The sequence below is a fragment of the Ambystoma mexicanum genome, chromosome 9 (genome assembly GCF_040938575.1).
Source record: "Ambystoma mexicanum isolate Mex_15411 chromosome 9, UKY_AmexF1_1, whole genome shotgun sequence".
Taxonomy (NCBI): Eukaryota; Metazoa; Chordata; class Amphibia; order Caudata; family Ambystomatidae; genus Ambystoma; species Ambystoma mexicanum.
In genome coordinates this window covers 587,930,269-587,955,896 of record NC_090931.1, presented here as the reverse complement: position 1 = coordinate 587,955,896, position 25,628 = coordinate 587,930,269, and the positions used below count along the sequence as shown (strand labels likewise).

The window sequence follows — 25,628 nt, the reverse complement described above, 5'->3', positions numbered from 1 at the left end:
GAGGTTTCTAAGCACCGACCCGGGGATCGAACCTGTGTTACTTCCTGTCGTTTTGCTTCCAAGGCAAACACGTTGCCACTGAGCTATCCTCCCGAGATGATGTGGGTCTTATCTGTGTAGTTGAAGCATGTGAGGCCTGAGTTATTACTGATAGGTTCCAGGGGCAGGGTCATGTAGATAGTGAAAAGGAGAGGCAGAAGACTGGATCCTTGTGGGACGCCACACACAAGGCTGTGTAAACATGACCTGATTGGTTGTTTCAGTTCATACGTGAGTGCACCTCTCCTCTCTCCTTATTCTTATCATACTCTTTTATCTGTGCCCCTCTCTACGTTCACCCTTCTTTCTTCACCCCAATGTGTCCTTTCACGCTGGATCCCTCGCGCTGGCCCCTCTGGGAATGTCCCCTGCACACCACCCCCTGGTGACCACAATGATCATGCACCTGTAGTAGACCATGTTGAGCTCTGGGCTCACCTCTCCACTGTTCCTCTCTCTCAGCATCTCCTTTTCCTGTCCCTTCCGCTCCTGTCTTAGTTATGTTCTCGTCACCTGATGATTGTCCGTCTGTCAACCCCCTTCCCACTCTCCAGGCCCAACAATGACCACAACTCATTCTGATTGCTTGCAGGGGCCCATTAACATCACTCTCAGTGACCTTAGATCATATTGATGTGAATGGGGCAACCACCATTTTCTGCCCCTATCACAATGTTCCGCAAATGCAATTTTACAGTCCTTTAATGCCTGGTAGTTTGAACTCTATGTGGCTCTTTACGAGTTTGGCAGTAATTGGCAAAAGTTGCAGCAACGGAATTAAAATCACTTTTACCACTCTTTTGAATTAGAAGGTCCAGAAAGTGGCCTTAAAATCCACTGGTGGAATTACTGCTGGCAGAATAAACTACCCCTGCAACCTGGTGGAATTAGCGACGGTGGTAATTCCACTGGGGGTGTTTCTGCCGCTTTGCCCGATGGTAACATAAATTCCACTGACACCTGGTGGAATTACCATTCGAAGTTAACTTTCGGCAGTGATTCTGCCAGACGGAATTACTGTTGCTGCTGATAGTCTGTGCGCACTCCCGTCAACTTGTAATGTGGAGGTAATTCCACCAGACACCACAGTGGTAACAGTATTTCCATGCAGGGGAATTACCACCGTACTCACTGGCGAACTCGTAACAAAGCTGTGTGTACCCTATTTGAACAGTTCGAACATATTATTTCCTATACTTAATCCCAAAAGAGGTAGGGAAAAGCCAGACTTGACTTGTTCCAACTCGAACATTCTAAACAGTAGGTGGGTGACTCATTGCAGAAGCTATTACACCTCATATGCACCCTCGTGACTCTATGGAAATAGTATGTGACCTCATTCACCTGCTTCGCTTCTGTTGCAGTAGGTCAAATAGCTAGCAGTAGTTAGGAAGCCATTTAAGGGGACTTGAGTCACATTGTGTTGCCTCTTCTAAAAGAAAAAACATTGTTTGATTAAAAGTCTGAGTTGTATATCACATTGTTTGTGGGATGAGCTGGATTATTTGCTCTAGAATTCAGAAGCTTGTGGGTATTCTCAGTTATGTGCCACTGTCCATCACTCTACAAAGAAGGTGAGGGGTAATGCAAGGCTTACATATTCCATAACAGCTCTGTGCACTCGGGGCCTTGGGAACAGGTAAGGGAGAAACACAGGACATCATTTGGGACATAATACAGTGGTATAGTGGAGGATTGAAAAAAGTAAAACACATTGAACTTGCTTGCATACCCAGTCATTCAGGAATACAAGGGGATGAAAATGCAGACATGGCAGTGCGAGAGGGACTGGAGAGAGAACAGATGAAATTCAGAATTCCTCTTAGTGACAGGGAAGTTAAAAGTATAATTAAGACGGCAGTGGTCGCACAGTGGCAAGAAACATGGCGTCACAGTAGCAAAACGAGACATTGCATTCACTTGCATGCAGAGGTCAGAACTAAGAGTGGAGTTCATAAGCAGGCACCCAGGAGAAACACTGCCACTTTGAACAGGCTCTGATTAGGATACACCAGGCTTAACTATCAGCTGCTTAGAACGGTTAGACATGTGCCCGGAAATTGCGACAGATATGGGCACCAGGAATTGTAGCGTGACATCATGGCCTGTCCGGCGTATCAAGTTCAAAGGCAAATTATGACAGGTGACCTGAAGAGGTTGGGTATTGCGGTTAATTGTACGCCCAGTGGTGGCACTCTGAGTTTAAAGTTGTACCCATGCCCGTCACCATTTTTATTCAAAAAACAATTCCTTGTTTTCAACATTGATTTGAAATGCCCCTTATTCCCGAAATCAAGGAACCCCCAACACCCTGATGCTTGAACATTTCTTGCACAAGACTACAGGACATCACTGTGTATTGCCCTACTTGTCTTAACCTCACATATTGTTTCACACAAGCATCGTCTGAATATAATGTGCACGTGTGCATGCATTACACTGTTTCAGGCGTATGTGATGCAGGCATTTACAGTGGAGAAAACACAGAATGAGGGGCTTTGGAATGCTAGTGGCCCTTTCCCAGTGAGCTGTGACTTGTCAGGGAAGGGGGCCATTAGCACTCTTCATGTTCACGCTTGTGTCTGCCCCAGCCCAATAATAAAGGATAAGATATCAAAGAAACAGACAGTCTTTGGGAATGAGCTGGGGTCTGTGAAGCTCAGCTATGGCTTGTACCATCACAGTATTTCAAAGCCCTGCAGTATGCAAAAAAAAAAAAATCCTTTTGTTACGTTTTAAGTATAGAGACCTCAGTATCCACACTTCAAAAAAACACAATTTTCTGTGTTTTGGGGTGAGTATGCTTACCACAGAGCAGTTTAAGTGCCACCACCGTGAATGTACTATAGACATATTGGGGAAAGAGATTGACAAACTGAAGAAGAAGGACCGTATATTGGTGTGGTATGTGGTTTCAACGGGGAAGTGGGGACATTTGTAATTGAAGGATATAAGTGGCGACTTAGGGTCCAAGTTACCTTCTTTGGCATCTTTTTGGACGTTACATCATTTAGGAGCATGGCAATGGTCCTATGCCCTCTGATGAACGGCCGGTACTGCCCGGTGAGACCTAAAAAGGCTCTCACCTGCATCTGTGTGGTGAGGTTGTCCCACTCCTTCACAGTCTCTACCTTTGCTTCAAGAGGTTGTTTCTTACCTCCACCAACCAGGTGGCCTAGGTAAGTCACGGTACCCTGCGCTATCTGGCACTTCATGGCCTTCATAGTCGGGCCTGCATTCTGCAACGACTGAAGCACTTGTTTCAGGTGGGATACATGATCTTCCCAGGTGTGGCTGAACACAGCAATGTTGTCTAGATAGGCAACGCTGAAGTTTTTCATTCCAGACAAAACCTAGTTAACCATCATCTGAAAAGTGAGAATGCTGACCTCTATTTCGCTCCATCTGTCAAGCCGACCTGCCAATGCCCCTCTGTGAGGTCAAAAGTATTCATGTACTTGGCGGCCCGAGCTTGTCAATGAACTCATCTGCCCGGGGAATGGGGAGGGCATCTGTCTTTCTGACAGAATTGGGCCCCCTGTAGTCCACAGAAAAGCAAACTTCAGTTTTCCCACTAGTGGTATTTTTAGGGACCAGTACCACTGGGCTAGCCCAGGGGCTGTGGGATGGCTCTATAACCCCTAAGGACAACATCTTGAAAATGTCCTCTTTGATGGTGTCCCTGACCTTATCGGACATCCAGTGAATCCTACTCTTCACCGGCTTACTGTCTCCAGTGTCCACATCATTGGTGCACCAATCTGCGTGACTAGGAGTCAGAGAAAACCGACTGTAAAACTGTCCTAGTAAACAGAGACAGTCTGCCAGTTGCTGTTCTGACAGGTCCATTGCAAGGTTGACAGCTTCAACTGACCCATCTGCGGCTTCATTGTGCAGGAGGTCTGGGAGGGGATTGCTCTCCTCCTCAGTCTCTCTGGCAGTCACAAACGCCATGAGCAAGTCATTCCGGCTGTAATGGAATTTTAGCCGGTTGATGTGAAAGACGCTGCATATCTGTTTAGGTCCTTTCACGTCAATTAGATAATTTACCTCACTGATCTTTTCCAGGCCACGGTACAGCCCAATGCACTTGTCCTGAAGGGTACTGGGTTTGACAGGCTCCATAATCCATACACACTGGCATAGAGAATAGACTGTCACTGTGGCCTTTTGGTCATGCCAGATCTTCATCATCTACTGACTGGCCTGTAGATTCTTTGTTGACTGTTCCATGTACTTCGCCATTCTAGACCGAAGGCCGAGTACATAGTCCACCGCATCTTGTGACGGGGATGGGGGTTTGCTTTACCATCCCTCCTTCGCTAGACTGAGGGGACTTCGTACGTGGTGTCCAAATAGAAGCTCAAAGGGGCTAAACCCTACTCCGTTCTGTGGTACCTCCCTGTAGGCGAACAGAAGGCACGACAGGAGAATATCCCATTTTCTCCTCAGGTGCTCTTCCAAGCCACCTATCATGCCTTTCAGGGTCCTGTTGAACCGCTCAACAAGTCCATTGGTTTGTGGATAGAAGGAGGTATAGAACCAGTAGGTGACTCCACACTCTTCCCATAGCCTTCTTATAGGCTGATATGAAGTTTGATCTTCTGTAAAAAAACGACTGTAAAAAAACGACTTCCTTGGGAAATCCAACATGGGAGAATATCCCAATCAGAGCCTTCGCAAACATGAGGGTTTTGATTCTCCTCAGAGGGAGAGCCTCAGGGTATCTTGTGGCGTGGTCCACCACCACCAAGATATATCTGTTCCCTGAGCTGGTTTGAGGATCCAAAGGACCCACAATATCCATACCTATTCTCTAGAAAGGCTGCCCGCCTATGGGTAGTGGAATTAAGGGGGCCTTTGTGGCACCAACTGACTTGCCAGAAGCTTGATAAATCGGGCATGACCGGACAAATTCCTTAACCTTTACGCCAAACTGAGGGCAGTAAAAGTGCGCAGACAACTGGTCTGATGTCTTAGTCGCTCCCAACTGACCACCTAAAGGAATTTGGTGTGCCAATTCCAAAAGAAACTTTCTGTGGCATTGGGGAACCACCAACCTTCTGGTGTCCTCCCCCTCAGAATCCTTTGGCTCACTGTACAGGAGTCCAACCTCCCAGTACACTTTGAACAGTCACAGGGCCTCGCCCTTAGCCTGCTCCTTCTACAGACCCACCAGAGTGGGACACACTTTCTGGGCTCTGTTTAAGTCAGTCTGATCTGGGCCCCCAGCTAATGCAAACTCATCCAGCTTGGGCAGACCCTTCAGATCTGCGCCCACCTGGTCCTCCACCTCAGGTCCCTGCACTGCGGCAGGCAACTCTGAAGTCACAGGGTCCCCTGCTACCAAAGTAGGGTCCTCTGTGGCTACTAGCCCCTCTCCCGTAACAGTAGGTGACTCAGTAGTCTGTGGAACTGGACTATGGGCTACTGGCCCTGCCCGTCCTTTCAACACGCCCTCTGGAAGCACTCCAGACTCTAAGGCTCTCAGACCGTTTACTCTGGCGATCTCTTTGGCCCTTGGTTGTGTAGCCGCTGCGGCTATTTCGGGATCAAGAATATCATTAACCAACAGACATGGGAATGGGATGGAGTCTTTTGCCACTACACGGCGCTGGGTCATTTCACCTCGCCAGCTGAACTCTACTATCGCCATGGCGCACTTACTCTTACCATCAAATCCACGTACCCACAAATCAGGCCCAGTAATATACTGGCCTGGCTGTACCCATTGCTGGGTGACAGCGGTGACGCTGGCCACGGTGTCTCGCACTGCAGAAGTTTTGTGTCCATTTATGCACATGTGCTCTAGATAGAGTTGACTATTATTTGGAACTGGCGTCTCTTTTGGAGATCCGGTACTGTTCCCACTCAGTGTAACCAATCCACATTCAGCCATCCCTGGCCTAGTGGGCAATACTCCTCTGTGAGGCCCACACTAATGATGGCCTCCTCCACAAGTCCAACATTCACTATGGCTTGGGTAAGCGCTTGCAATCAGGACCCCCTTTCCTATAGCCCAGCTCCTTACACACGAAACAACCTTGGGGTGGTGGAAAATGCAGGTGTCTCAGTGTTAGGGGTGCCTGCGTGCTTCTTTTGGATGTGCATAGCTGAACTAGAGTTTGGGGGTTTCCGCTCATTCTTTTGGGGACCTGACTTTGAAGAGGATTGGGTTGGACCTTTGTCCTTCCCATCCTTGTTGACTTTTTTGTCTGCAGATTTCTCTTACGGTTTGGGTGTGCTTGCCTGAGCCTTTTTCTGGACTCGAGTATGAATTGAATTGATATTTTATTTCTATCGCGCTCATACACAATTATTTCAGAGAGGGAAAAGGCAAGGGAGGGGAACAGGGGAGAACAAAAACAACAATCTTACTAGGCCCAGTGACATTAAGAACGCGCAAGTGCATAGGAGAGGGGGAGGGTAAAAGTGCAAGGACCAGGGGAGAAGTGGAAAGTGCAGAGCAAAAGGAGAACAGAATAAATAATTATAAATAAATAGATAATAAATAAAAACAACAAACATGGTTGTTCAGCTAGCAAGTGGCAAGTGCTGAGTTTAAGGCAGCAGACAGGGTAGGTCAGATAAGTGCAAGAAGAAAGAGGAGGGGGACTGTATGGGTAAAGTTCTGTGCCAACCAACCTTAAAGATGCTTGGATATTACCTCTCCTAAAAAAAGCTAACCTGGACCCTAATGTCCCAACCAACTATAGACCCATAACAACTGTCTCGGTCCTCCTCAAAATCTTAGATAAAGCTGCAAATCTACAGATCCAATCTTAGTTGGAGATTAACAACCTACTAGGGACAAGACAATCAGGATTTAGACCGAGACATGGAACGGAAACGGCTCTCCTTGATCTAAAACATCAACTAGATAAGCGTAAAGACAGAGGAGACATTTCTATTCTCCTACTCCTAGACCTATCGGCCGCATTCGACCTGGTAGACCACAAGGTCCTATGTAACCACCTCAAATTGGCTGCTAATTTCTCTACAAAAGCCACGGCATGGATAAACTCCTTTTTGAATAAGAGAACCATAAGAGTCTTCTCACCTACTTCAGCAGCAGATCCAGTTCCCCAAGGCTCATGCGTTTCCCCTACTTTGTATCATATTTTTACAAAGCCTCTGTTTGACATCCTGGACAAACTAGGGGTCTCATATACCAACTACGCCGACGACACCCAGATTCTAATCCCAATCCAAGGAGACTATGACAACAGCCTCATAAATAAAGTCTACCAAATCATCCAAACTTGGATGGCCACACATGGCCTATGTCTTAACGACGATAAGACCAAGCTGTTAATCATCGGGTCCACTAGTAAACTCAACAAACTACCCCATTTATACAATTCCATCACTATCGATGGCATCAAAATCAAGGTAGCCAAGGAAGTTAAAACTTTAGGATTTTACTTAGACTCAGTCTCACCCTCAACAAGCAAGTAAATGCTACAGCCTCAGCAACCAGCTACACCTGCAAACTTATTCACGCTTGCAAACCATACCTATCCACAGACATCTGTACAACAATAGCGCAAGCCCTCATCCTTTCCAAACTAGACTACTGCAACGCCCTATACCTAAGCACCAGAAAACACAACACTAACAAACTCTAAACCCTGCAAAACAATACCCTTCGGACAGCATTAGGCATTCCTAAAGGGCAACACATATCTGACCAAAGAAGAGCCGCCAACTGGTTGGCCATCAATGACCGCATCAAATTCAAAACTTTGAATATTACACACAACTGCTTGAATAATAAAACACCTGGATACCTCATAGAGAAATTCACAAAGCACACCTCTGAACGACCCATCAGAAAGGCTCAATCAAATACGATCAAGATCCCCAACTTCAAACTGAAAAGAACTGGAGGGTCCAGCTTCCCAGTTCTTGCAGCTCATCTTTGGAACTCTATCCCAGACTCACTTAAAGCCACTCCTTCCTTCCATGCTTTCAAAGCTAATGTCAAACTCTAGCTTCATACCAATGACTGCTAAATCCTCAACATCTGAATATTCCGAATATTCTGTATATTTAATGTAAAAAGATTTAAAACTGTAGCATATCCGATTTGTAAGCTTTATGACAATGTAACATAGGAAATGCTATATATCTAACTCTGTAACATAAGAAATGTATAATACCTATGTACTTGTAACCTAAGATTCTACTTCTTTCTAGCACCCAGTTGCTTAACGGCCTGGTGCGCTCTATAAATAAATAAACAAACAAAACAACAAAGATACAGACCCCAGTGCAAGGGGTGGCCCGGAGGCAGTGTGGGAGGATGGCAAGGTGAGCAGGAACCTTGGCCCAGAGGACAGAAGGTGGCCTGGTGCAGAGTGCCAGGAGAGACCAGATCAGCAGAGGAGAGGGGGGCAAAGGCAGAAGCAAAGAGGAAGGTCTTGGGGTGCTTCCTGAACCGGAGATGGTTCTCTTCAGGTTTCAGAGTGGCAGGGAGGCTGTTCTAGAGGGAGGCCCCAGCCGAAGACAGAGATCTACCCGCAGCTTGTTTCTTTGAAAAACGACTGACCCTGAGGGAGTTAGAGGTAGGGGAGCGATAGCTGAAAGTATTTTGGACCCAGTCCCCAGAAAGCCTTGTGAACAAGGCATAGGGTTTTGAATTTAATCCTTGCAGCCACTGGGAGCCAATGGAGATATTTCAGAGCTGGAGAGATACGATACCTTGATGCCAAGGACAGTTCTCGCAGTCCTGTTCTGGATTAGTTGCAGAGAGCGGAGAGTAGAGGCAGGTAGATTTAGAAAGAAGCTGTTACAATAGACCAACCTAAAGAGAACCAGAGCTTGGGAGACCATGAGCTTCTGGGGGAAGGAGAGGAAAGGCAGAATACCCCTGAGGCGGTGCAGTAGGAATTTTGACTTTTTAGAAACATCAGAGATATGGGCAGAGAAGGAAAGTGTGGAATGAAAGATGACCCTGAGGTTCTTAGCCTCGCAGGTGGGGGTAGGGGGAGGGCCAAGGGAGACCAGCCAGAGAGTGAGGGGAAAGGATGGAGAAGGTGTGCCGATGAGGAGGATCTCAGTCTTGCTGGCATTCAAAGATCATTGGCGGAACAGCAATCTTGAATGGCAGTAAGGCAATCAGAGATTAGAGAGGGAGAGGAGGTGGTCGAGGGCAGCCTGAATATGAGTTGAGTGTTGTCAGCATAGCACTGGAAATTTTAGCAGAAAAGGGCAATGCGGTGGGTGAGAGTTGCCAGGTATTGGTTGAAAAGCCAGGGCGAGAGGTTAGACCCCTGGGGAACACCACAGATAGAGAGGGAGATAGATGATAGGAAGCACCCCAATATGACCTGGGACTCACAAACCTGTCGGCAGCCTTTGCAAGCTCCCTATGGACTATAATAGTCTTGTCCTCAATATGCTAGTGTAGGTCAACCTCACAATTTTTCAACATCAACACATGCTCATTCATAATCAAATTGTACATCCCTTTAAATGTGTCAACTTTGTTACCAGTTACCCACCTGCTCAGATATTTAAACAAGTGTGTGAACGCTTCAAATGTCTGCCCACCTTTCTTTCCAAGCTCTCTGAAGCTCTTGAGGTACTGTTCTGGAGTTTTACAGAACTTTCAGAGGAGGGTTGCCTTCATGCTCTCATAAACAGGCCTTTCCTCAGGAGTTAACTGAAGACTTGCATCAGTCCCTGGTGTCGGTAAGTGACTCTTCAGGGCTGCACACCACAGTACCTCATCCACCTCCTGTAGCTGGAATGCCAGCTCGAGCGCTTCAAACCAGTCGAAAATATCCTTCCTCACATCATAAGCCTGTACTAAATCTTTGGGGATATGCCGTTGTGGATAATCCCGGGCACTCTGGCTTGAGCCACTACCGCTTTTCTCGCTAGAGGCGGATCTGTTGGCTTCTTTCTGCTCCTCAAGCGCCAGCTTCCCCAGCTCTATGGTGACCTTGTCCCGCTGTTTCTGTTCCTCTGGCGCTAGTCTCCTCTTCTCCAGCAGGAGCTTTCTAGCCGCTACCTCATTAATAGCTGGAAAACATTACTGAGCCACTTATTGACTGTGCTGAGGCCTGGGACCTGCAGGATGCAGCACTAACCCCTGTCCTCACAGACACTTTTGAGTGTTGAGAAACCACACTTGCCCGCCGGCGGGATGATTGGCGAGAAACACTGCTCATGCGGTCGTCCTCATCATTTACCCCTTCGAGAAGGTCTTGTCTGTTCGGGTACACGGGGCCTAGGCCGTCCCCAGTGGTCTTCTCCCCAACCGCCCTCGCTTCTACCCAAGCTTGGAGGCTGGTCAGCAACTCAGGTTTATTAACCTTAGTGCTGTTGGGAAGTCCCCTCTGTTAACATAAAACGCGCAGGACATCCTAGGTCATGCCTTTTATAGTCTCCACGTCAAGCTCCATGACTGTTACTATTACCTAGCAGTGACTAAAGGTTGTCTGCAACAGTACTTTTATCGTTGGGTGACTAAGCTGTGCGCAAGGCTCCAACCGATCTGACCGCTTGCCAGCAATGTGACGGGCACCAGTGGTCTAGGGATGAATATCGGTTTCTAAACCGTCAATCAATCCCACACCTCTAGTACACCCGAATGGGGTCTGAACAGACTAAAATACCAGTGAATTTTAATACCTCCTTGTCCAATTTTTGGTAATGTGGACGGAACGCAAGCTTATGTCTGCAAGGTCGTGGATCGTTCGGTTAGTTGCAACACAGTGAAAATACAATTATTGTCCAATGATAAAAGAGACTGTCCAGTCAAGGTTGTATAAAAAATATCTACTTTATTATTACTACAACACACAATTCTAGCACACTACAAAATACAACACACCCTGTAAAGGAACACAGAGGACCGACAGTTTCAAGAAGGAAAGGGATGCACTCTGGATACTGACAGGAGGGTAGTTGGTAAAGTAATTAGTCTTACTATTCAAGATTTTTTTGGTTTCAGCACCAAGGGGGCAAAGGGTTGTAACTGTCTCTAGGGACCTTCGGAGAAGGACCGTGGGGCAGAACAACAATGTACTTGGTACAGAAGAAGTTCTTGGTGCTCGACAGCATCGAGGCTGTTCCAGGGTGCTTCACCACCCTTGAGACAGATTTAGTGGCGGGAGACAGCTGCAGGTACCAGGCGACAGGCATTTCGGCAAGTGAGGCAAGACGGACGTCTGCAGGCTGTCCGGCGAGGTGGCTCGGGGTCAAGGATCGTTGTCTCTGTGCTGGTTGGCGGATATGGATTGCTGGTCGAGGCTTTTCAGACGGCTCTGGTGACAGCAGCATGACAAGAGTCAGCATTGCAGATGGATGTGGTTCGAGGACTCGACTGTATAGAAAATGTCCTTAAAAGAGGGACGCTGGATGATGCTTGTGTGGCACTCCTCAGGGCTTCTTTGCAGGACTAGTGTCCTTTCAAGGCTGACGGCCCAAAGCTCAGGAGAGCGTTTGCAGGCAACAGCCTTGTCCTTATTTCAGATAGTCTCCGGCACTTCCCACCTAGGAAGCTTGCTGGCAGAACCTAGCAGGGCACTCTGTGTGCTGGCTGGGTACCGGTTCTGGAGCTGCTGGACCAGTCCTCTGAGTCCGGTATCGCCCTCTGTTCTCTGGGAGATGTTTAGGGGAGGGATCGTGTTTCCCTCTTGGAACTCCTGGCTTTCCTTCATTGGTGGAATATGTAAGGTAGACTGTACCTTCAGCTCGGGCCCAAATGAGTCATTTTTCTTACTCTTTTTGAAGTCTTCAGATGATCTGCTAAGTGAGGGGTTCAGCCCGCTTTTAAAGCCAAATGGGCCCCAGTGATTGGTGCAGGCTAAACCCACCTTAATGAACCAATCCTGGGTCCTCACCAACAATATTCTGTTATGCATGCGGTCAAGACCAGAGTGCTCTGCAACAGGACAGACAAGGGGGTAACAAAATATACCTAAATCCCACCCATCTCCCTGTCTGTTGTAGATCAAAGTGTCTCTCTGGTTAACTGAGCCCTCTGTGAATCTTGATTTGATTAAAGTGCAGGGTTCCCTTGAAGTTCGTGCTCGGAGCAGACTTCCTGTCTCCCCCAAACCACATACTCCTCCCCTCTAAAAGGGTCCGCTCTGCAGGGGCACCTGCGGTAACTGCTGGACACAGACAGGCCATTTTCTGCCTTTCATACAGAGGAGTGGGAACTAGCTTCAAGTTGACACATTGCATACCAGAGGGGTATTAGTCCCGCCTTCCTGTTGTCTCACTCTTCAGCAACCAAGCCCACTCAGCAGGCTTGCTTCAATTATCTTGTTAGTATGCAATGCCATCAGCCAAGGAAATGCAGATTCATGGGGCCCTTGATATTTAAATTAGGCTGCCCATGCTGGAGGAAGGGGCGCCTTCCCCCTCCTTGAGATGATTGGGTGTACCAGGGCGGTCACATTCCAGCTGAATATAAGAGGGAAGACGGCGCCTGTAGGATTAGTGTCTTCCCGGAGTACATGTGACTATGGGTTTTGTGCGGGAAGCAGGTGAAATGTGTGCAAAATGGTCTCGCACATTTCTTGGAGGCTGATTTCCCATCATTCCTTTTCATTATTAAAAAATAAAAAAAAAAACAGGCTAGCGCGCTCTCCCCGTTTGGATGTCAAATTCCTCACAGTCAGAATTGCGGCTCCTGCACTATTAGGGTAGGTGAAAAAACATTAGGATGGGCTGCTGAGCATTTGTCTTCTGCCTTCAGGTCTCAGGAGACCCATAGAAGGCAGGAAATCTGCTGCATCCACTTGCCGTGATATCACAACAGTGTTTTGTGGAATCCATATTAGCACCCAGCAGGAAGGATCCAGCCAATCAAAAGCACGAGAGCGCAGGCTGAATCTATTGGTATGAACCTGTGTTCGTTCCTGTCTACTGGTGCCTTTGTCCCCAAAACTCTGACTTTTTTTGCCTCTGCACTCTCACCATTCACTTCCATCAACCGCACCACCTCCTGCCCTCGTCTCCTGCACATCCTTATCTTCTCGGACTTCTGCACTGCCCTGTCGTATTTTCCATCATACAGCTGCCATCCATGCTCCCCCTCCATCCCCTTCAATTGCCATTGAAATGAAAGAGGGACTCAACGCAATACCCCTCCTTTCACATGCACGTCGGCCAGGGGCGTTGCTAGGGGGAGGCTAAGGGGGCTATAGCCCCTGATCTTTTGGTTGTAGCCCCGGATAGAATCTCAGGGGCTACAGCCAAAAGACTAGCTAGCCCCCAGTCCCAACAGTTCTGACATCAGCGTAGCCCCGGGTCTTTTCTAGACCTAGCAACTCCCCTGACGTCGGCTATGTCCTTGGTTGCCTCCACAAGCAGTCGAAATGCTGGAGCTCACATAGTTTCAGCAGCTAGAAGCCCTTACCACCCAGCTGCTAATAGCCATCACACTTTTGGAAGAGGCATTGCAGGTGGGAAATGGCGCTGAGGCCTGCATTAAGCAAGCGCCTGCTACCTTTTTTGTATTTTTGGAAGGAGCTTGGGGTTGGTCGCCCTAAGTTACCTGGGGGCAACCAGACGTGGACTCCCTGCTCACTGCGCTCAGAGAGGCACAGCTCCACCTCACTGATGAGGCCCAACAAGGCTGAAACACTTGTATGGGGTTGCTGTTGGTACTCTTGTTCAGAGGGGAATTGCCATAGCATTTTGGTACTGGTCTGCCCATGTGGGCGGGACAAAGACTGATATGCAAATGGGTATTTCTCATCTGTGAAAGGTACAGTGAGCAAAAAGCAGATGGGTGAGAGCCGTGTTCTTCCGAGAAAGGGGCGCCTGCAACCTTTTTTGTATTTTAAGAAAATAAAAATGTATTTGCTTTGAACAAACCGCAAAGGTCTAAGACCCTCTCTCTAAACCCCTATCTATCCCGGAACACTGCCCTTAAATATTGACCTTTTCTTGTGCCTGTTGGACGAAGGTCTTAACAGGAACAGTGACGCACTTTCTGCATTGACTGTTTTTCATAGTTCCCTCTTGCTTGTTTCAAAATGTAGACAAACATGGAACCAACATTATTCCTCATCTGAACTTTACAACGGGCACTGTTGTTTGCCATGACAGGTTCTGCCTGCTGCTGAATGCAGGTTGTGCAACATCCGCATCATGCAAGGAAAGGAAGGGTGGAAAGCAAGAGACTAATCAGTCACACCCAGAAATTAATTCAATGAAACCGAATCCAGTCATTACCTGTTCTTCTGCCTGTCCACCACACACTGCACCAGCCACATTCCAGATCCGCGGAGGAGGGAGGAGAGTATTTCTAGGTCAGGGCGAGGCCCCTGCAATTTCAATTTTAATGAATGCATTGAAACTGTGGAAGGGAGGAGGCAAAAGAAGCGACGGAATAAAAGAGCAGCGTTAAGCTGCAACCCTGGCTCAGTCTGCGGGAGATACAGGAGTAGGATATCAGATCCGTGTAGGAGGACCAGGCTTCGCCATCGCGTGCACTAGGAGGTAAGAATTAACCTCTGAGCATCCAGGATGTTGGGTGACCAGTTTGGGGATTTTTCTGCTGCCCTGCAACATGGTTTTCTAGTTCCGAGAGTTGGGGTGAATTTATTTTCTATTCACCATCATTCAGAGGTGGTGGTACTGAGGCGATGGCAAGACCTCACTCACTGCTCTTAGTAAGGCGATAGGGTAAGTGAGGAACTACAGTGGCTAAACATAAAATGTGTGCCCCTCTGTAAAATTGGACGATGAGGCTATCATGTTCCCACTACCTATAGACCTACACAGCCTGGAGCTACTCTTGACCATGTGCAGTAGACCCTCCCCCAGCTTCCACAGCACAGCAGGCTCTGTAGGGATATCAGTTATGCACTGGAGGGGGTTGGGTTAAGGGTGGTCGGAGAGTAGTATCGTCAAGAAGCTCAATTTGCACCTGTCATCTTAGCCACCCAACTATGTGTGCAAATTGATCTATTCAACCCTTGTGTTTATCAGGGAATGAAACTGCATGTTAGCAGATACCACAAGTGTGGGTTAGACAAAGGCACATAGGAACAGTGTCCCAAACACACAAAAAGCACTGAAGATTCACTTCATGTGCGTTAGTTTAAGAAATGTGAAGGTTTCCCCCTTTTAACAAAGGTGGCCTGCGCATTTCAGGGGGAGCTGGGCTGTAGCACATATAATGTGCTGGGCCGCCTCCTTGTATGTATTAGTGTTGGGCATGTGCTCCTGGCACTCATGTATAACAGGCTCCCAGCGTCCGTGTGTGTGCTGGGATCACATGCCACACTGAGCCTTGTTTGAGGGATTGAAATGCAAGGGGCGCAGCTGCGCCCGCCCAGTTCAAGAAGAGGCATGACAGGGTTAGGTAGGCGTGACCGTGTCATGCATTGCGCATCCCTCAGCTATAATGCGCCCGCTCAAATGGTCATTTCTGGATGGGCGCAATTGATGAGCGGAGCATTGTATTTTGCGTGCGAAAAAAGTTAGAGAAATCTACCCCTTAGAGTTTAGGATTCTATGTTATAATTCCTCTGGAATCAGAAACCTAAACTGTAAAACGCAGAGGTGCAAATAACTTTTTTTTTTAATAACTTTTTTTTTTATATTTAAAGAAGTGTAAACAGTTAAAAAGTATATTTTAAATGAAGACAGTTGAAATAATTAGATTTGTTATTGTACTTGTTTCGTAAAAAGGAAATTCTATGAAAATGTATGTATTTGCTTTTAAAATGTATTTTTAATTTCTCCTTAATTTAGCAGTGCCATGTAAAACCCCATCACCCCAATAGTTTCACTTTCGTATTTCCAGCCTGGGAGGTATACTTTTAAAATGGATTGACGCCTTCTTCCCCACAAGCACAGGCCGGCCCTCCTCTTCCCTACTTACCTGTTTTAATCATAATTACTCCACTGAAGAGTTTATTCTGTTTGATCTGATCTACTTTATGATTTTGTATGTTAACTACTAAAGTTGGGGTACTTTTGCTTTCCGCAATTTGACCTTGTTTTTTTTTTAGTAAAATTTATTTTTCCCTTTTTATTTTCAGTGTTCTACATTTTTTGCAGAGTTATTTTTGCTGTGTACTCAATGTAAAAGCAGATAGGTGCTTCAGGGCCAAATGAGTGTTCCTATTTACTGGACGATTCTTGACCTCACTAAATATACCTAGCCTTAAGCTTTACCCGTTCCCTCCTGAGCTATAGCTATACCATTTTCATCCAAGGGGTTCAGAAGTGTATTTATGCTTTTGTGTAAAAAAAAAAAAACTTATCTTGGACTACATTATGATTGGGGTTGATGAGGTGAGAGTATTGTGGCTCCACCCCAAAACCATATTTTAGGACTGGTCCAATTATATAATCAAACTCCAGTCCTAGAATATTTGGGGAAACTGTTGGTTTGTGCCTTTAAAAAAAAGATTGAATCACTTTCGATGTGATTCAGTGTTATGGTTTTCGTTAATATCACTGGATACAAATATAACGCAGTAGTTGAGGATCCAAAGCTGGAAATCCTGGGCTTGACCACCAACTCACAATAAAATATCTTAGGGGCCCTTTGCTCATGACATACTGTGAAATCCAATATGCCATCTCCGCTAAGATCCAAAGCCCACAATATCATCCGAAATCCAATGCCCAAACTCTCGTCAGAAATCAATAGCTCCTAATATCATTTGGGATCCAATGTCCGCAATCCACTCATGGGCCCACGGCCCACAATACAATATCATAAGTAGTAATCTGCCCATATTTACTTTGAAATCCAGTTCTCACTTTCTCTGGTGGGATCCACCACCCACAATATCATCTGAAAACAATGTCTACAATGTCCTCTGGGATCCAAAGGTCCCAATATCATCGGGGGACCAATGGATACAATATCTGCAAATGTTCATGGCTCATAATTTCATCTGGGGTCTAAAAAACACAACATCCTTTGGTATCACATTGGTTAATATGATATGCGATCCAATGACCACATTCAACTATGGGATCCACGGTGATAGAAGTGTCACAGTCTCTGCTCGGATCCGCAGCTCATAATAGCATTTGCCCACTGGGATCCAGTACCCTCACTCCCAACCTTTTAATTTATTTCTGGTAAATTCCTCAAGGATTCAATGCCTGTAATCTCTTTCGGATCAGAACCCTACACATCACTGGCCAATGTGTGAAACTGTGAGCGCACAAAACTCAACGATTCTTGTGAGTGTGCAGAAAGGAAGGAGGGAATGTATATGGCCTGATGCAAAAAGAACATTGAACGCTTATTGGTCCTTTCCGAAGGCAAGCGTCTATGTCCTGACCTGGCAACAGTCTCCTGGGCCTTGAATGTCAAGCCTGCCCTGCCATACAACTGGGGAGCATTACTGGACCGTTTGGGGTGTCCTCTTGAAAATGTGGCACCAGATGTTGGTCCCTGGATGGCTCTGGCTGTGAAAGCATTGCTTATGTAATGAACACTGTTGTTGCGTGTTAATATAAGGTGACATTATGGAATCATATGGGCCATTTTTTTATGTTCCACTTGAAAAACAAACCAAGCAACAATAAACTTCTCAAGCTTTTTGTGTCAAATCTTCAACATCATTGCTAACATACCATGCAAATGCCATGACTGGTAAAGAACCTTCGGAAAGACGCAAGCGGTCCACTTGCTATGACCAAATACACATACAAAGAAGACTGCATCATATAGCAGAACTCTACAAAGTCACTTTGGTACCGTACCACCCAGGAAGAAACCCCATCTCCTTCCTGTCCAATGGGGTCACAATAGCCCTTGCCGCTGGCTGATGGTTGCCTTCCTATAGTTCGCTAGATCAATGCAAAAGAGCCTCTGAAATTAGGAAATATTAAAAGAGGCAAAGCAAGGACAGTGAGGCAGCAATCCTTCTGAAGGTGGACACCTTTTCATCTTTCCCAAGGCAATACATTGGGTACCATTAATTGTGTAATAATGAGAGCTATTGCAGTGCCAAGAGGCAGGAGGCATGTGGCCGGAAGCACTAGATTAAAACTTGATATTATTGTGATAATGGCATATTTTTAAGTACCAGTTTTATTAAATTCCGTTTGTTGTACTTGTCATTTGAAATGTCGACCACCATGTTTGTCAATGGGTTATCCCCCACATCCTCTTATTCCAGCTAAACCCCTTTTCGGGGATGACACCCAGAAACAGTTTTGCACCCATGGGCCTCTTCCTAACTGCTCCCAATCTCTCTTCCGTCCTCGCAAACCCAGAGTGATGCTCTGCTTTTCTCCTCGCCTCCCACGCTTCTTTTCTTCATGTGGAAATCTAGTGGGGGAAATGTGGGCATTTAGAGCAAACTTCTATTTATTTGCCTTCTCCTCCCCCATCCTTGGCTGGAAAAGTAAAACATAGTCAAAAAAATAAAATAATGTGCTTTGGCTAGTTTTGTTGGTGTTCTGAATCTGGGTTGTGGTTCTTTACATGGACTATATAAATTGTCTGCTATACGTTTCTGAATCTTTCTTTGTCGACTTGTTCCTTGGAAACCATTTGATAATCTACGTTCATTGCAATAAAAAAACACACACATGACACATGGGGACAGGGCATCTCTTCACTTGCGCCAAAAAAAGTGTCTGCCCAGTTCACAAAGGGCATCTGAATAAGCGCATCTTGGATGCGTTCATTCGGGTGCCCTTTTTTCCCCCTTTGCGCAGAGAATAGGGCGTGTCTGGGCATTTGAAAGTGCATCTTGAATTCTCAAATGGGCTGTAAAAAGCACAGAAATGATGGTCACATGTGCCTTTTAAAACAGGCTCAAGGGGAGGCGCAAATCATGGTAGTGTCATTTCTGACCGCGCCATGCTTTGTTTTTGAAGTGTGACAGCTGCGGGTTAAACCGTGGCTGTCACAGAAGCTTTTATTTTGTCATTTCACTGAGATGGGTCGCTTAATGGCCTGTCTCAGTGAAATGCGCTCCCGGCAACCAAGTGGTTGCTGGGAGCCTGCCATACATTACACGCTCCAGACAATAATGTATGGAAGATGGCTGGACACCGCATCTACCCGCCACTGACATCCCCTCCTGAAATGCTCACATCACCTTTGAGAATAAGGTGAGCTGCACATTTCTACAAATATCACCAGTGAAATGCGTGCATTCTCTACCCTCCTTTCATGTATGCTGTTGAGACTCTGCCCCTCCAGTTCAGATATGTGTATGGGTGTTGTGGAGTCTGAGGAGGATGTACACTTCTGGTGAGGTGGGAAACCATAGGAAGCACTGGTGGACTGTCCTACAGGGAGCTCTGGAGACATCATGGTAGGCCTCTGTACCATGGGCCTCTTTTGTCTGGGTACCCTTACTTTCTCTTACTCTGTCTGCCATGCACACTGCCCTCGTCGTTCCACCTCTCTTCCACATACCCTCCGAAATCAAGCCCTAGTCTGAGAGATTGAGCTTGCTCGCACTTCTAATAAGGGCCTCTTTGAAAATCATTTCCAGGGCCACTTTTGTTTCCCACTCCACCCCTGATAGGACGCAGCTGGTGGGAGAGTCTAGATTGATATAGGTACCCCTGGCCAACACAGGATGCCCATGGCAAACGTGTATGACACCTTGTCACAAGTGTTGATAGTGCACAGGGAACAAATACCAAATGCATAGAACCACATGCCATAGGGGCCAGTGTGTTGGTTTGCAGAGTTTTTGTCCTCTAAGTGGTTTGAATTCTAAGTTACACACTAACATTTGGAAGAAAAGCCTTTGACATTGCTTCCAACATCAGTGTAAAAATGGCATCAGGTTTTCTGGATAAAACTCTCAACTACTCCTCACTGATGAGGCTCAATGAGGCTGAAAAATGTTTTGGGGATGCTTGTGGTCTTGTGCAGAAGGGATGTGACCAAGGAGTTTCGGGCTGGACTGCCCCTCCTGGGGTGGGACCTAGCCTGATTCGCATATGCTCTTTCCCATTTTGTAATGGCTTGGCAGGCAAAGAACGATGGTCTTCAGGGTTGCACAGAGCAATGCCAGAAGTTAAGATTAATTCTAGACCTTCCAGCCATCACATCTTTTGTTCAGAGAAGTAATTTCACCAAAATGCCAGAGGTAGAGGAAGTGACATCACATGACCCTTGACCTCTGATGGCATCACAGGAAGTGATTTAATTTACCCCACCCTGAAGTGATATCGCGAGAAATGATGGAACATGACCTTTCACTCCTTGACAAAACAGGAAGTGGCATCACATAGCATTGTTCCGAAGTACACTACAAAAAATATAGTTATGATATCACTATAATGTGATATACATTTCATACAAGAATGGATCGCCATATGTATCGTTAAGATCAGTGTGTATAGGCCCATATCACCAAATTACTGTGAATGCAAGCAGACGTCCATGGCCAAATTATAATGATGTGTTATTATATAGCACTTAGGCTTAAGTGCTTTATATAGAAAAAATATATATATAATATCACCCAACCTGTGTTGGTACTCATTTATTGACCTGAGGAGGATGAAAGGCTGAGTTGAGGTGTTCAAGAACAGACTAAATCAGTGACTCACCCCCTCCTGAAGTGTGCCTGAAATAAACCTTTAATGAGTCTAGCAATCATTCTATAGAATTCCCGAAATACACATTATTTGGCATTGCTATTATTTCTTATTTAGGGTCACTGCTGAAAATGTTAGATTTGAGGAACCATGTTAATTTATTTTTAAAGAGGCCTGAACAAAAAACCAGCCACTCCAGAAGCAAAGAGCCACATGGCGCAGGAGCTTGCATAAACAAAAAGACATGGTTTATTTTTTTACATTTCTTTTAGGGGTAGCAAGGAAGACCACAGGGGTAGCAAGGGAGACCTCAGTGGTCGCATTTATTTAAATGCCCTTTGTGTGCTTTTCCTCGAAACATGGAGTGGATTGGCACTCGAGTGTGCAGACTTGGGAACACCTGTCTTCTTATTCTTTGCAGTACTTGACATCTAGCTGTAGAAAAAATAGACTACACATATGTTGCAATGCAATGGTCACTGGAGTGCTATAGAAGAACACATCTTGTCAGAGAATTGTTTCTAAACTATTTTAATAACAAAGCATGACTACAGACAGGAAGTCTGTTTTTGTGGTTGTGCAATATATGTTTAAAGGACAATTCAGCAAACTGAAATTGTGTTGCTGGAGACCTCAATCTCTATATTATACTAAAAGGATTGTTTTTCTCTTCGCAGATTGAAATGCAGATCTTTGTGAAAACCCTCACTGGGAAGACCATCACCCTCGAGGTGGAAGCAAGTGACTCGATAGAGAATGTGAAATGCAAAATCCAAGACAAAGAAGGAATTCCGCCAGACCAGCAGCGCTTGATCTTTGCGGGCAAGCAGCTAGAAGATGGCCGTACACTTTCAGACTACAACATCCAGAAGGAGTCCACACTTCACCTTGTTCTTCGTCTGAGGGGAGGCATGCAGATTTTTGTGAAGACCCTCACTGGTAAGACCATCACCCTGGAAGTGGAAGCAAGTGACTCAATAGAGAATGTAAAATGCAAAATCCAGGACAAAGAAGGTATTCCTCCTGACCAGCAGAGGTTGATCTTCGCAGGTAAGCAGCTGGAAGATGGACGCACCTTGGCTGACTATAATATACAGAAGGAGTCCACTCTTCACCTCGTTCTTCGTTTGAGGGGTGGCATGCAGATCTTTGTGAAAACCCTCACGGGTAAGACCATCACCCTGGAGGTGGAAGCAAGTGACTCGATAGAGAACGTAAAATGCAAAATCCAGGACAAAGAAGGAATTCCTCCAGACCAGCAGCGGTTGATATTTGCAGGCAAGCAGCTGGAAGATGGACGCACCTTGGCTGACTACAACATACAGAAGGAGTCCACTCTTCACCTCGTCCTTCGTCTGAGGGGAGGCATGCAGATCTTTGTGAAAACCCTCACGGGGAAGACCATCACCCTGGAGGTGGAAGCAAGTGACTCGATAGAGAATGTAAAATGCAAAATACAGGACAAAGAAGGAATTCCTCCAGACCAGCAGCGGTTGATTTTTGCAGGCAAGCAACTGGAAGATGGACGCACCTTGGCTGACTATAACATACAGAAGGAGTCCACTCTTCACCTCGTTCTTCGTCTGAGGGGAGGCATGCAGATCTTTGTGAAAACCCTCACTGGTAAGACCATCACCCTGGAGGTGGAAGCAAGTGACTCAATAGAGAATGTAAAATGCAAAATCCAGGACAAAGAAGGAATTCCTCCAGACCAGCAGCGGCTGATTTTTGCAGGCAAGCAGCTGGAAGATGGACGCACCTTGGCTGACTACAACATACAGAAGGAGTCCACTCTTCACCTCGTTCTTCGTCTGAGGGGAGGCATGCAGATCTTTGTGAAAACCCTCACTGGGAAGACCATCACCCTGGAGGTGGAAGCAAGTGACTCAATAGAGAATGTAAAATGCAAAATCCAGGACAAAGAAGGAATTCCTCCAGACCAGCAGCGGTTGATTTTTGCAGGCAAGCAACTGGAAGATGGACGCACCTTGGCTGACTATAACATACAGAAGGAGTCCACTCTTCACCTCGTTCTTCGTCTGAGGGGAGGCATGCAGATCTTTGTGAAAACCCTCACTGGGAAGACCATCACCCTGGAGGTGGAAGCAAGTGACTCGATAGAGAATGTAAAATGCAAAATCCAGGACAAAGAAGGAATTCCTCCAGACCAGCAGCGGTTGATTTTTGCAGGCAAGCAACTGGAAGATGGACGCACCTTGGCTGACTATAACATACAGAAGGAGTCCACCCTTCACCTCGTTCTTCGTCTGAGGGGAGGCATGCAGATCTTTGTGAAAACCCTCACTGGGAAGACAATCACCCTAGAGGTGGAAGCAAGTGACTCAATAGAGAATGTGAAATGCAAGATCCAGGACAAAGAAGGCATTCCCCCAGACCAGCAGCGCCTGATCTTTGCGGGCAAGCAGCTAGAAGATGGACGCACATTATCAGACTACAACATACAGAAAGAGTCTACTCTTCACCTTGTTCTTCGTCTAAGGGGAGGCTGCAGATCTTTCTGTTAACTCGCACTAGCAAGAAGATCTCCCTAGGTGTGGAATTAAGTGGCACGATAGATGAAAAATCCTGCAAAACGACAGAACTCCTAGTGGCCCGGAGCCAATGATTTTCAAGGGCACTCTGCTGGAAAATGGCAAGACATTATCATACTACAGTATCTCAAATTAATCCACTCTTATGTTGGCTTTGCGAGTTGCTCACTTGTGTATTTCAACCAAATTAATCTATAGAGACTGTATAGTCAGAAATCCATGCAAAGAAAAATTTTGCCTGCAACATTGACAATGGTTTCACAATGGCAACCTATTGGACGATGGTCACACCATGTCACATTACAACCTGAGGAACAAAGCAGATTTGATAATATTGACTGTGCAGATTTTGTGGATCCTTAAGTGTGTTGGATCCTCATCTTCAATGGTTACATGTGATTTAATTGAATCCCAAAACAACGAATGAAATTTCCACAAATACAAAACAACTAATACCAAGATAACGAATTTCTTTTTCGTTGTTTTTGAGGGTGTTTCCCTCCAAATCCCCCATTTGTCTTTACTAATACTTTTTCCCCACCCCCAAAACCACTATTCTCACTCCGAACGCCATTTCTAGTTTTTCCCAAATTAGTTATTTTCGCTGTTTTTGTATTCGTTGTAATTTCATTTGTTATTTTATATTCGATATCATCACTGCATACCATCTTCAATACATTATTGTCATTGGATTTTCCTAGAATTGTTGTATCGATGTCGCTATATTTTCCAGATTTCAGTGTAAAATGAGAGTCCGAGTCTGTGCTTTAGCAAGGCTTCCTACTACATCAATAAACAACCACTGGCAAACCCAACAATCTTGGCTTTTGTAAAAACATTGAAAGGAAGATCTGCATGGAGGGAGTGAAAGAAGGGTGCAAAGGGAAGGAGGGTGTGATCAGAGGAATGAGGGAAAACACAGAACTCGCTTGGGATAAAAATGATTCTACAAAGCAGATGTTTGTGAGTCACCTCAGTGTTTAGAGGCTCCGTCCAATATCTAGATAAGGAGATTGAGCACAGGTTAAATATATATGCACTGTGCAAGCCAGTGAATTCAACAACATTAGTAAAGCTGAGTAGGTAAATGCAAATTCTGCAGAGCTCTATGTGTACTGGGATTTTTATTAATATATTTTGTTTTGTTGTGAATCTAAATCAACAAATTGCCATTTATCCGAAAGACTTGGAGAGCCCCTGCACACACACTCAAACCATCACCTCGGTGTGATAATGCAATGAGTTGTATGGGTAGCTTTGGTGCCGGTGGCATCAAATGCCATCCTGTCATCCAGCCTTGCTACTTCTGAATGTGGAGTTCCTCACGGGAAATGGGTGATATGCAGCACCAGTGAAAACCAGTATAATAGCTCAGTAGGTTAATGCAAGTTCGGTAGAGTTATATGTGTATATAGATCTTTGTTTAGGGCCTGTTATACCTTTCATGTTGTGTTCAAAATAAACTGACCACTGGAACCTTTGTGATACCAATTCAGGAGAGGTGCAAAGACCAATATGTGAGCAACTGGATCCAACAGAAACCATGTTAAAATAGTCAACTTATAATTTATACCTGGGCAGCATGCTGACAGGTGAAAACATGAGACAGCAGAGGCAAGCATGGGATATCTGAAGAGACTCCATACCAGCTTCTAATATATATCTATATATTTTCAGTTAATAAATCTGTGTTAAAGTGAAGATATATTTGCAGCGCAAAATCTAAAAACCGAAGAGGTTTGCCAGTTATGGTAAGCTATGGAACCAACCATAACTCATGCCTCCACCATCTGCTGTGCATACCAAAACATGAGATTACAGATCACATAACAAATGGCATCTTCAATGACATCACAGATGACATCACATATAGTATCAATAAATACACGTTGTGGAACCGTGGGGCCATGCGCATGACTTGTGGCCGCAATCGCTGGGGGATAGGATTCAGCCATTTTGCCGGCCCAGTGAATAAACGCACAACAGCCACTGTGCCTGGTCTGAATTCTTGCCCAGTGGCAACTATACCCCCAAAAGGGGACTGTGAGCTACTGTTCATGGCTTGCTGCCATGGCCATTGGCCACAATCCCTTTTGAATGAGCTTGAGCCATTTTGCAGACCCCACCAAGTATCTCAGAGAAGACATTGGGCCACTCTAAGCCCATAGCAGGTCCTTGGTGGCGATGACCAGTAGCCTGATTGTCTGGGGCATACTGCAGGCCATACCTCAACCATCAAAGTTATATCACTATAGCGTGTACTTACTTTTCGATATTTCTACAAAAACACTGGATGCATTAATACCAAGTTTAAAGAAGCATGCTGTCGTGAATAGGCCAGCACTCCTCACGCAATTGTTTTTTAATTGAAGTCATTCCGGCTTTCACAAAGGATGGGCCCCTCTGTAACTTTGCTCCCTCTTGGATTTATATTATTTTTAGAACGTTTTGTGTAGATTCATTGATAGGGGCGCAAAATTTATAAACCACCAAAAATGTGCTGTTCCTAGGGGGAGTGCA

At 45.8% G+C, this 25,628-nt stretch overlaps 1 pseudogene; it reads left to right on the top strand.

Annotated features, from left to right (window-relative positions):
- The first annotated feature begins 14,374 nt into the window (after positions 1-14,374).
- On the top strand, positions 14,375-23,314 carry LOC138488321 (polyubiquitin-like; annotated as a pseudogene).
- The last annotated feature ends 2,314 nt before the right edge of the window (positions 23,315-25,628 follow it).